Below are 12,905 nucleotides of genomic sequence, written 5' to 3'. Positions count from 1 at the left end.
CTTCCGGACTATCGGGGTTAGTTTCTTTTAAACATGATTGTTTCCCCAACCAAACCAAGACACCTTTTATTTAACTATGTTGACGGATTAACTCAACCAAGTAGTTTTTTTTTTGCCTCTAGCTAAACAAACCTTCACTATAGCTGTGTGATTTATGAAACATTGTTTATTTTTGTGAGATTTTTGAAAGGCACAGAAAATGTATGTCCTGCCGATAGGGGCCATCCAATCAGGGAAATGTGTCATCCTGGAGGGCAATTACAGATCATGCATTTGTTTTTGTTGTCAAAACAAATACTGTGCAAAAGAACACATTGATTCAAGATCAAAAACACAAGCAATAATGTGACTACATCTTAAATGTTCCCAGGGTTTCCAGACAGCAGTAGAGCCCCCTTTCTCTCCTGGCTTAGAATCAAACTCATCAGACTCCGTTCTCTCCGAGAAAACAAGCCTTTAGCCATCAACACTAGCCATCCCGCTCATGAGAGACTGTAGTCATGATGATCACATGAGACTCAAACTATCATGATCACAAGTTTTCATGTTACTGAGATTTACCCTCTGGAAATAGCAACAATAAATATAATTTTACGTAATTACAAAAGGTCAAGCAGTCGGCGAGGGATGCAAGAAGTGGAGAGGAAGTAATCAGAGCAGCAGTCTGGCATTAGGAAGACTGACAGAATATGTGCCAGCCGGTAACGAGACAGCACACCGCAGAGCTTCTTGTTTTGCTGTGTGATGGCTCCAGGCCTCAGGGCGCACTGACAACATTACCATACTTTTCACCTCCTATGTACAATACTCGTGTCATCATCGCCTTGGTGTGGCATTGCCCATTTGAGACTTGACACTGTTGCTATTTTAGAGTGTCACTTAAGGTTTCAGGCATGAGCTTATTAGTTCAATCAGACTCAGTGCGGATGCTTAGTGTGTGCCAACTTAAAATCAAATATGAGCATGTTTCTCTTGAATGCCGACTTCCCCCTGTGTGGCTCTCAGTTAAGTGTAAAATCAGATTTCTTAGAATAGAAAGAGGTTTACGGCAGTCACAGTGACGGATTTGCGAGGAGACTTTTAATTTAATATTGTGTTCAGTGAGAAGTGTTGCATTTTTGGGTAGATTTTCCAGTTAAGAGAAGATGCAGAAAGTAATATTCATATTTCTGAGCCATAAGTGTCTGGTGTTGTCATGCACAGTCTGTCCATTTTGATTTGGGTCTTCTTAGCGTTATTCCCCAGATATTTCCTTTACTGTCACAATACTTCCTTTCATCTTCCCCATTTTTCACTCTCCACTTTCTTGCACAGTTAAGTCAGTCGCCATGATCACCACCTGGCTTTTAAATCGCACGTGAATGCTACCAAGCCAAACAACCAAGGTGAAAATAAATTTGTTTTGTGGCTAAGGCAATAAGCTTGTATCTGCAGGCACATGGTTTATGTATTTCTAAAAAAAAATTTACATCTATCTTTTTTTTTTCAGCGATGTCCATGTCATTAGTTTGCTTCCATATCTGCAACACAATTTGTGTGTGTGTTTGTGTGTGGGTATGTATGTGTATGGATGGATATATATATATATATATATATATATATATATATATATAAAAATCTCACAACACTATTTATTTTGAGCACCATTTACTTTAAACTTTTTAATGTGTTAAACAATTGCAAGAAATGGCCTTGCTTTAAAAATATATTTGATGATGGTGTGGGTTTTAATAGAATTCCAAACATGCCAAAAGCAAGCAGATTTTCCCCTGATATCTCAGCAGGTCACAATTGATATAGCCTGCTAGAAATAGAAGAAATATTTTAATACCCTATCATAGCAAAGTGTGATGCTCATGTCTACTCCCTATATGTGACAAAATAATAGTAAACCAAACTAGGGCTGAACTAATGATTGTTTTCTTTATCAAACAGTAGATTATTTCCTCAATTGCTCGTTTAGTTCGTAAATGTAATACATTTGTGAAATGTGTTCATCCTAGTTCCTTTTTGGTCTATGGTTACATTTATAAATGTTACATAAAAAGTAAAGTAGCAAACATTCAGTATTTAGAACATTTTTGCTTGAAAACAATATATCAATGATTGATCTATTTGCAAATAATTTTCTAAATATTTTTTTGCCAATCAGTTAATCAACTAAGCTATTTACTTCTTTGTCAGCTCTACACCAAACTAAATACAAAATGACTTACACAGTGGTTTGATGGCAACCAAAAACCTTTTCTGGCCATAATGAAGATTGAACAGGAGCCAGTTTTTGATCTAGAGAAAATTTGTACATAGTGTTACATTATAGTCAATATATCAAAATGTAGGAATCCCTGACCTTTTACATCCTTTAGTTTGGTTTCCTTTCATTTGGCTCTTCCTTAAAACTGAAATGTAAAACTGTCAAAGTTGTAGTTCAGTTTGTAAGGTGAGTGATTTAATCCCAAATGTATGTTTCTACACCAGCGTTTCTGCCAAAGGAAAAAAAATAAAATCGAATATTTCCAGCATGTTGTTGCCCTCTGCAGTGTTGAGAGATCTGTAGCTCTGATGGAGTTTTGTAGACGGATGCTCTTTATTTCCATCATTTATTGCAAAATATGCCAGCTGAAGTTTGACACCACTGGGCTTGAACTGTTGATGCATGATGATACAGACGTGGTGTGTGAAATGCTTTGCTTCCATTATCCTTGCTCCATTTTGCATTTGCATTATTGGCACTGACATAAAAGCAGGTGCAAGCCAACAAGCCCATCAGCATTTGTCAACAGCAGAGCAGAAATATCTTCTCTCTCTCCATCATAACAGTGGATATATTAATAATCTTTTGATAATGTAAACGGCATTAATGCAGAAAATTAACGCAAACATTAACATATTTACATTTCTACTCCAGCCTCTCTCATTTTACATGAAAATGATTTTGTTGATATCAGGGATCAGAAATTGCCCTCTGATGCATCATAGTGTCAGAACTGAGGACTGTAAATATCGCCACATTAGCAAGTTGAATGTGTTGGCATGAATCAGGCAATATATTCACATTATTATGACAATATGTTAAAACGTCTGGCATATGAGTGATCAAGAAAACAAAGATTGTTTAATACATAAACACATACATAAAATAAATACTGAAGAACAGGAATGGTAATTTCATCCTGTCCTGGTCATACCTTGCTGCTTATTACTTTAAGTTACTTTTAGGTCACCCTGCAAAACCTGAGCACAAATAGATAATTAAATATGACTAGAAAGTGTTGTCCAATCTTTAGGTTGTTGTTAATAAGGAGTTAATAATTATGTAATATATTAAAAAGTAAGATATTCACATCTGTAATTTTATTTGAAATGTGTTTTCTTTCTTTGCAGTACTGTGTGCAATGTGCTTGCACTCACTCACTTGTTAATGTTTGTGTCTTGGAAAGAGAAAAGGGCTTCAGGTTGGCCTGACACAAGCTTGTTGTTCTACCCAGCACTCAATCGCACAACAGCCCCATGAAAAGAGAAGAATGCTGGAGAATCATCCTCTTTTGCGCTCTCCCCTTCCTCGACCTCTGATTCCATCCCTTGCTCTATCCCTCTCTGTAGCGCTCTCTCTTCCTCTCTCTCTCTCTCTCTCTCTCTCTCCCCTGCGGTGTGTGTGAGTGGTATCCATCTGTCAGTTGTCAGTGCCAGGGAGTGATACAGAGAGCTGTCACTTCTCGTCAGCCCGCATTGGTGAGGCCTTTTGCAGCTGCCCTGCTTTCCTCGGGGCCAGAAAGAGAGCAAGAGCGTGCGTGTGCGTGTGTGTGTGTGTGTGTGTGTGTGAGACAAAGAGAGAAGGGTATTCAGAGGGCAGTAAAGCATTTAAACTGGAAACAATTGAAGGAAAGCTGGAGAGAGATTGGAACCAGTGCAAGACACACGGCAGATTGTAAATATCACATTACCTTAATATGTTGAGCGCTGTATCACTATGTGCTCCACAGGACATGAAGTCATCCATGACCTTTATCGACCTCTGTTGGTGACCAACAGGAAGTGCAACAACATTTAAGCTTTAGAAGTGTCTGGTACAGGCTAAACCCTGAAATAAGGGCGGAAGAATACTTCAGACACAAAATGTTGCTTTGCAAACATACCCAATTAAATTTGAAATGTATTGTTAGCCTAATCCCTCATGACTTCTTCACGATATTTTACAGAAGCTTATCTATTAATGGATTTTTAAGCTTTGAAAAAATGAAAAATTGGACAACGCAAACATGATTGCTAGAAGTACAATGATTTTAGTAAATTTACTGTGACACATGATGCTAAATACCGTTATGTGTTATCTGGGAGTGACCTGACATTCAACTAGTTTGTTCTAATAAAAAATTAAATAAAGTTGCAAGCATTTTTTACCATAAAGCTCCAGGAACTGTGGCACCAGTGGAACCAAAGTCAAGAACTAAAGCAGGAACTAAAAGTCCCTTTTACACATTTCCGGTTTTGCATTTTTCCCACATCAAAAGAACCATAACATTAGGCAAAAAAAAAAAAAAAAACTGCAGGTTTTGAAACCCAAAAAGATATTCTTTGTATGAATTGTTGCGCAACTCTGACTCTAATTGAGTTGGATGTATTAAAAGCCAGACATCTTAGCACTCACTTAAAAAACAAACAATAATCTTACTCACTTTTACATTAAAGCGGCATGACATGCAAGAGGTTCCAGCTGCTTGTAAAATAGAAAAGACTGAAACAACATACTCTAATATATCTATTCTATACTGAGTTTGAATGACCAGTATAATATAAAAGATTTCATGTACCATCTTAAATCATTATTGTTTGTGTAAATTAATAGGACAGACTGAACACCCATGTGCCAGTCCTTCTTGTTTAGCTTCTTTTTTTTTGGTAACCCTTCTGGGCTTTCCTTTGTGTTTAACGTCACAACGCTATGAATTGTAGGTTATTCCCCCAGGCAAGGTCTGCATAAATGAGAAATCACGTAAAGTGTGCATAAAGGGCTCAAAATGTCTGCTAGAGAGCCCCCAAGCACGTGCGATTTAACAGTAGGATCAGCCCTAAGCCCATGCAGACTTACCGGGAACATGCCTTTAAAGTTAGTGCGTGAGTGTGGACATTGGTTTTGGGCCTAAGGCAGGAGAAGATATAGCTTGCTTTGTATTATGAGCCATCCAAGACAGCCACAATGTTACACACACTTTAGACAACAATAATAGTCTTTGACTATTCAGCATCATTCGTTGATTTGTCAGCGTCACTGTGTCTTAGAAACAGTTGCATGAATCAGATGACATTTATTCTGCACTGCAAAATATATTTATTAGATGAAAATGAACAAAGTTTGCTGTGTTCCACTTTTTCTAACTAATTTTCCTCTGACACAAATCCAATATGCAGGACAAGAAATAGATTTGTAATTCATTACGTTTATTTAGAAGAACTACCCACTCCGTAGAACAAAGCTGTTTTCATGTGCAATATGGACACACCTGTAAAATCATGTGAACAAGCAACATGAATGTCTTCATTATGAGGATAGATACCTTAGTTTTTGTACACTGAGGATACTGATTATTAGTTGGCGAAAAAGTTTCATTTACAAAATGTATTACTTTTCATGCTTGACAGTAGATTGATATTAACCTTCAATACTACTTAGCATTCATTTTATCTGATTACATTTTATTAAATGTTTTCTTTCTTAAACAGCTGTCTACTTGAGTGCTTGTAAACTTGATTGTTTTTTTACATGTTAGATCCTTCGTTCATTAATTACAAGTTAATCAGAACAAATGTGTTTGTTTACAAAAGGATAATAGTGATGATATGTGAATGGCTCCATCTTACATCGTGACACTCTGACAGCAGTGAATATTTCATCAACTCTTTCCCTCCTGGCCTTTCAGAGGAAGCAACTTTCAAGAACATTGAAATGGCGAGTCCTGTGTCCTGTTGAGGGATCCGAGAGCCGTGCCTTTTCTTTCACTTTACCTATCATCTCTCAGTTGAGTCATTTCAAATTACGATGGATAAAGAAACAAAGATAATCTACAGCTGCTACAGCTTCGGTATTGATTGATGTAATGCAGTTTGAAAGCCAGCTGTATTGATTTGCAGTTCCACCGACAGTGTGTGCAGAGACGGAGAGAGATGTGCAGGGTTTCTTCTAGAGGGAACTGAATTCATTCAAAAAGTGCATAGATGCTATAGCTGAAGCTCTTTTCAGTGTCAGTCTCTGTCCTTTCACCTTTTTTTTGTCAAATTAGGATGACTAATTTGGCAACATGCTGTAATTCAGAATGGAGCTATTATGGTGAACATTTCAGGAGAAAAATGTCCACACATTCAGGCAAAGTGCAGACTCAGCAGAGTTTATGAATCATTTGGTAACAGGAACGTAGTCTGAGCATCTGAGTTGGACAGCCAGAACTCACCGCTGTGATGAATAACATGTATCAGGGGAAAATGTGTGTTTATTGTTCAGACCTGGAAAGTGTACGTTCAATAGTGTTTTATCGTTGGGTCAGAAGGACATATTTGCAGGAAATGGAAATGCAGCAGGCTGGCCATGAGCCATCTCTTCTCATGCTTTTTTCTCAAAATCACAAAATAGAGATGGAAAAGATAATTTCATTTTAGTCATGTTGCTTGTTCAAACTGCAGCAGAGTTATCTATCCCGATTGTTTTGGTGGCTTTCAGTAAGCTTTTAACCAGGAAGTACTCAGGGATGAGCTGACAATGTTGTCCTCCTTCACCAGTGAGAAGCTCCGCTTCTACCCAGTGGTATACGCTGTATATTCTGTCTTATCCTTTCTGATTTAAGTATGTCTGTGAGTGTGTGTGCATTTTGTGTGTGCGCCTGATACGTGACATTAGCAGGATAAATAAAAATCAAATGCTGTTTCGAGACTAGAAAAAAATTGCACACCTTTTTAAGAAAACTCTCTTCAAAGCCTCCCGACCAAAGCTAGAAATTCCTTCCTGAGGAGGCAGTGAAATCAAAAACAACAAACATCGCACTTATGCTCCTCTTTAGTTACTCAAATGTTGTTTTTTTTGCTTAAAAGGAGCTATGCTCAAACACTATCAAAAAAGTTTCAAAGCACAAACACGACAGCCCCCTGTAAGAATGTATCAGTTTTTGTCTTTCTAATCTCAGCGCGCTCAAGGCAGACACATGCAGAGTTAGTTTTTTCTGCTATGTGGATTTGTGACAAAAGGTTGGCAAATTTTGACAAATTGCTTTAGCCTGAATCTGGGTTGCACCCAACAAAGACTATGCTTTAACTATGCTTTTAAAAGTGTGTGTGTGTGTGTGTGTGTGTGTGTGTGTGTGTGCGAGCATTTTGTCATATTTTATAACATTCAACTAATAAAACACAAGTCCTTAACCAAAGGCTTGGGACTATATGCATTACTTTTGCTTATAAGCACTAAATGCAGAGTACAGCTAAGCATGTCAAAGGACTGCTATTGGAATTGCAGGTATTACTAAACCAAAATATTTGCAGAATACAAATTTTTAAAATAAAACTTTGCTTTAAACTAAGTAAGACACATTTTAGGGACTACAAATGTGAATCTGTTATCCTGAATCCGTAAGTCCACCAACAACCGTTTTGCCCACGGCGGTCTCGCCACCTCTCAGGCACTTTAAAAGGTAAACGGAGGGGGAGTTTTATTGTTAAGTGGGCTTGGACACAGTAAAGAGCCAAGAGCTGGTGTTTAACAGCACTATTAACAGTGAGATGGAAGATCAATACAGCAAGGTAGAGAGGAGGCGCATCTCTGTCACTGTGATGTGTTATTAGTGTCCGACAGTGGAGAGATCTGGCTTCTTTCCAGTCCCTGGGCCTTGTCGTGTACTTTGCTCTAGAGCAATTAAACCAAAACCCCTCTTTCCACTCTGTGCTACAGATTCAAAGCTTGTAAATAACCATTTCATAAATTACAAAAGCATTAACAAGTGTTGGCGTGCATTGAGATCTTTGACATAATAAATAATACCTTTAGCAGAGAGATTTATTTTGGCACGATCAAGATAATATTCTCTTAGTCTTTTTAACAAGTATTGATAACTTCAAGGTCTTGGATGATGCAGACAGACACTCTCATATTCATGTCCACAGTCAGGTCTTTTATTTATCTTGTTAGAGATGCTATTTATTTCTCCAACTATCGTTCCATTAACAGCCAAATGCATCTCTATTCCAGAGTTCCTTTGAGAGGAAATAGTGCAGTGTTGTGCAGTAGACTGTACATGCTCTAAATTGCGATGAACAGCTGTTTAATTTTTCTGGAACTCCTGTAGGATAACAGGTCAAGAGAATGAATATCAGAATGTCTACATCAGTTTTAGGAATATAGTTTACATAACAAAATAGTCACTGCCTATTAACTTGCATGTATACAAGGAGTTAAGAAAAAGCTCAGGGAGCTATGATACAGTCCCAACCTTTTTTTCTGCTAAATGTAGATATGCACATTTTGAAATGGGTCCTTCTTACACAGATATTGTTAAACAAATCAAACTCTTATTTCATTTATAGCTCTGGCACATGTGTTTTGAAACTGTGGCACAAAAGTGATATTCTGCTTTCTTCAATGTCACACTTGTTCAATTTTCTGTTGACCCTGACTTTAAGGACTTATTGCAAATAGTCTATTTTCTTACCTTTTCAGGAACTGCTGAAGGAAGCACAATAAGCAATGTGTAGCAAGATGGTGAATTACACAGTTCAAGAACAAGATGAAATTCATTTTCTCACCTCAGGTTGCTGACACTTAGTACATCACGAGTGAAACCGCAAACTTTGATCATACTGCGTTTATACAGTTGTCTTACCACTCACATGCCTTAAATACATGTTTAAAAAAGATAAGTTGTGGTAATGTCTTGTTAGTTGAAAACTTAGTTTAGTACAATATATTCAGGTGCTTCATATAATTACAATTATCATTTAAACATTTATCATGTTTTTCACTTTTAAATAATGTCTTAGTGGAAATTGGCTGTTATTTGAGCAAACAGTCTTGTGACAAAATACATGTGTGTTTTACAACTTCAAGATTAAAACAGGAATAATTATAGTGACAGTATTACCTCAAAGAAATATATATATATATTGTAATTTCCCGCTATTGACAGGAAAATAACATGTAAAGAAGAACTTGAGGGCAGAAACAACAAACTCGGGACGGAAATCACCCAAAGATGTACAATACATTGAGTATCCAGTGTGCTGCCGCACGGTTTCTCCTACAACATCAAATCTAAAACGTGGCCTGTGTTGTGTTTATTGGCACAAATAAGAAATGATGTAGGTCAAAGACCAAAACTCCTATCAACGCACGAATGTAGGCTACAAGCATTAAAAAAAAAAAAACGAGCATGCCAGCCTGCGTTCAAGGGATCTAGATCAACAATGGTTAAAGTTAACCATCACTTAAAAATGAGCAATTAAAACAGCTAATGTGAGGGTCAAGTATCAACAAACCAGACTGGGTGGGAACGTTTTGATTTTCTTTGAGTTAGTGAATAAAGTTTTTTTCTATGCGCTGCCACACTTTTGATGATGATGATGGCAAGAATAGCATGCATGCCAGTAATTTTAGTGAATTTGTGATTAATCACACTCATGAATGAATCATACATCAATTATAGTTTAAATATACACACGATTCCTGATGATGAAGATACAAGAAAAATAGAAATGCATAGCAAAAATACAGCATATTTTAATACATATACATTTCACAAATCATGTTTTCTGGGATGTCTTATTAAGAGGAGCTAAGCTCTGCTTTGCACTCAGGCCTTCTCCTTAGGAAGCCACACTACTACTGGTTCTCTATCCAACAACTTGACTACTACAGTGTTCACCTTGTATCCCGGGGTCCAAATCATAACTGATTGGTAGAAACCAGCTAGTGATTGTACAAATGGCTATTAATAAAAACATTCTAAAATAAATAATGTAATAATCCAAGACTTAATATTTTAGGTAAGATTTAGGCTTTTACAAGACATTATTGAAAGCTTTAGCATTACCAGTGTGAGCAATATCTCTTTCAAAGTAGCTAAAGGGATTCACACTGAATTGATTGCATCCTTGTCACCAAATTACATAAATGACTTTACCAACTAACTCTAAAAGTGATGGATGTCCATGATGACTGTCCGGCTTTGATATCTTTTAGTGGGACCGTGAGTATTTTGAATGGACTGTTGAGACGTTTGTGTGTGTGTGTGGTGTTGTGGTGGCAATCTATTTGATAAGATGTAAGGTTGTAACATGATTTTAACCGTGCATTATAGTATAACCTTATGCAACAAATCATTAGATTTTGTCTATTTGTTGTGTTTTACCGTCTAGAAACCGTGCCCGTTGATTTTGTCTTTGAAAGTGTGTTGTAACTGAGAGTGCAGTTACTGTGTGAGTTTGTCCTCCAGATGTCTCTGTGAACTCCAGATGCTCTCAAACGCTGTCTTGTACAATCATCCTTCTTCATTCCCACTAACAATTAGGTAATGAAATATTGATTTTTAGTTAGATTCATATTGATGCTATTAGCTTTGCATTGATAAATCACTGATGCTGCGAGCCAGACCAGGAAGAAATTACTGTGTGTTAATCTGATGGATATGCCTTCTTCTTCCTGCATGTCTCTCTCTACCTGGAATGTCACACTTCATCTTTACAGCGTTTAAAGCAGGTTCATTATGATGCTCTCACAAACTTCTTTTCCCTCTAAAGCTAAGGTCTCATTCTTGGTTCTGAAATGAAGATGGACTTCTTGATAAAGATGAAAACTTCAAAAGCATTTTTAATATTAATTGCGATGTTTGAAAAAGACAAAGAAAAGTACCACAAATTCATAAATGAGAGAACACTACCTCTTCTTAAGCTTATAATTATCCTTAACTTGATTTTTTCAACTATTTTTTGCAATGAATGAATTATATTGCATTTAGTGGTTGCTTGTATTTATAGCATCCTATGTTGCACTGGTGCAGGTAGGAATCTTTGACCTAAGCACTTGGAATGCCACGCTCTAACAATCGTGGTATACAGAACGTTTCCAGTCACGTGCATGCTGTGACTGCTGGGAAATCTCCAGTGTCCACCTGTCTGAGACGGCGCTCAGAATTTTAGCTTGCTGTCTAGTCATTATTGTCACAGTAGGGCCTCAGTATCCAAAACCTGAGACTGCAATACACTTTAAGGACCTGACACAAATTCAGATTAACTCTTATATACGGAAATATAACTGCATAAATAAAAACAAATTATATAGATTTTAAAATAGACCTATTTTAGGAAAACACAAACCTATGGATATTTGATGAAAAGTAATGTAAAGCAGTCAAAGGTAGAAACAGGAGGTCTGTCATTAAATACAAAAGGTCAACATCTATTAAAAAAAACGTCTTATTACGACCCCTTGTGACAGAGTTGAGTGTGAGTTTTACCTTGTTAGATTGCTTATTTTAGTGTACTGAGGCCGGAGGAGGTAAAACTTTAAAGCTATTGCAAGAAGAGAAAATAAGAAAAATAAATTTTGTGTAGGATGTCTCCTGTCCAAAGTTTTTTTTTTTGTGTTTTTTGAGTTTCTCATTACCTAGATTTATGGTCCAAGCATGTTGGGTGTTTGTCCTTTTGAGGCAAATTTGTGATGTTGCGCTCTAAAAACAACACTTATTTGACTTGAGCGGAAGTAGTTGCCTTATTTAAACCCCTACTGTAAACTAATTATAATTTACACTACTGAAACCAACTCATTTTAATTTCCCATCCTGAAGGATGTATTTTCTATCACGTTATGTTGTGGTGTGTAGCTCTGGCAGAGAATGCCACATTCCTTTCTAATCTAATTTAAATATTTTTTTGCCAATAATAGTGGAATTTAGTCCAAACATATCACAATCTAAAAAAAAAACCAATTTATTTGTTATGTTTTTTGTATGCGTACAAACTCATATTCATGCAATGATGTACCCCTCAAAATCTCCTGTGATATTACTTAGGGCATGACTTTGACTTTAAACTACCTTTTTGCTTTTACTTTGACATTGAAGCCAAATCCTGATTCAGATGTATCTCCCAAACCTGAATTTAGTTTAACCTTAAAGCATACCTTAAGGAAAAAGTAAAGACCACCTCCCAAAATAAGGTCACTTTACAATATTGTCTTCATTTGCAGGGTCTAAAGCTCAGTCTGGTTCTCATAGACAGCAGTACAACAACAACAACACACACACACATACACACAAACACACACACACAGTCTGTCCCGACAGCTGTCACTCCAATCGGCCACTAGTCTGTCTCTCCCCTCTGCTCGACAACAGCCAGTCGTTTCCCTGTCATACAACATATGCCACTGCACTTCTCCTGCTCCCAGCTGCCTGACAGTATCTACTCCCGGACCCTGTGGCCGGCACCAACTCTCAGCCCTCTTGCTGGTGGCGCTGCGAACATGATCTGTTATGTGTCTCAGGCAACTAACTGATGCTGTCACTAAACCAAGATGTAACACTACCCGCTGACAAACACATTGTGACAAGGACATACAGACACACACATGCTCGGATGCGCAAGTACTCATGCCTTGTCGATGTGCTACACAACAGTTTCTGCAAACGCAACATTTTACGGTATTCATTTTCTTCCCTGGGTTTAAGCAACCAGATATGACCAGATTATGTTTACAGTCATACAAAAAACTGTTCAAATGCTTTATTGTGATGTATTTAAAAAGCTAAAATGCTATAAGTTGCCTGTGGATTCAGCTTGGCCAAGTTTTATGATTCACCCCATGATAATGTCTCAATCTTGCCTGCAGGCAAGTAGCTATCTGATGATGATGGGGGGGGGGGGGGGGGGGGGGG

This window comes from Etheostoma cragini, chromosome 14 (assembly GCF_013103735.1).
Source record: "Etheostoma cragini isolate CJK2018 chromosome 14, CSU_Ecrag_1.0, whole genome shotgun sequence".
Taxonomy (NCBI): Eukaryota; Metazoa; Chordata; class Actinopteri; order Perciformes; family Percidae; genus Etheostoma; species Etheostoma cragini.
This window is presented reverse-complemented; position numbering follows the sequence as displayed.